Raw genomic sequence first — 870 nt, forward strand, 5'->3', positions numbered from 1 at the left:
CACACCTGGAGCAAGTAGTCACGGTCGCTACTCTATTCAAAGTTAGGAGATCTAACTTCTTACTCAATTACTCCACTTGACCCGCCAATGAGGTTACTGCATCTATCTCATGGAGACCAGCCACCTTCTTCTTCTCCCTAGCATTCCATTGGAGCCGTATCCAAGAGTTGCCTTGTACTCGGATTCAGACCATTGTAAAAGTTCTGAGCAATCATCCACTCTGGGAATCCATATTGCTGGCACTTTCTCAGGAGCTCCTTGAACCTTTCCCACGTCTCAAATAGAGACTCCAATTCCAATTGTATAAAGGATGAAATCTCATTCCTAAGCTTTGCAGATTTTCTGGGAGGGAAATAACGGCCAAGAAAAGCTTCTACCGTCTCCTCCCATGTGGTAATCGAGGCGCATGGAGCCCGTGAAACTCCCAGCCAAATGCTCGCAGCAAGAACAATGACCTGCTACAGTACCGCTACAGTGCCGGGACCCCAAAAATGCCGTTTTTGATGTCGAATTCATCCGATTTGCATTTTTGAGCATTGTTTGACTCATTTAAGACCTGCAACACCGAAATAACCAATTTAGACATAAAACGGGCATCAATTCGTTAACATATTCACAAAAGATACAAGATCAATACATATAAAATACATACATTTAGGCGTTTATCAAAGGTTCTAGCTGCTGGGTTCTACTGGCCGACTTTATTCCAAGATGTTCATCAATTCGTTTTACGATGTGATAGTTGTCAAAGGGCTGGAAACTTATCACGAAGGGATGAGATGCCTCAAAATCCTATGCAATTTTGCGAGGTATTTGATGTATGGGGAATTGATTTCATGGGACCATTTCCAAAATCCAATGGCAATCAAT

At 42.8% G+C, this 870-nt stretch overlaps 1 non-coding gene across 1 annotated transcript; it reads left to right on the top strand.

Moving 5' to 3' along the window:
• The first annotated feature begins 225 nt into the window (after nucleotides 1-225).
• LOC120283091 lies at nucleotides 226-332 on the top strand. Its single transcript, XR_005543092.1, has one exon. It is a non-coding gene; the product is annotated as a small nucleolar RNA R71 (small nucleolar RNA).
• Nucleotides 333-870: the final 538 nt, after the last annotated feature.

The sequence above is a fragment of the Dioscorea cayenensis genome, chromosome 18 (genome assembly GCF_009730915.1).
Source record: "Dioscorea cayenensis subsp. rotundata cultivar TDr96_F1 chromosome 18, TDr96_F1_v2_PseudoChromosome.rev07_lg8_w22 25.fasta, whole genome shotgun sequence".
Taxonomy (NCBI): Eukaryota; Viridiplantae; Streptophyta; class Magnoliopsida; order Dioscoreales; family Dioscoreaceae; genus Dioscorea; species Dioscorea cayenensis.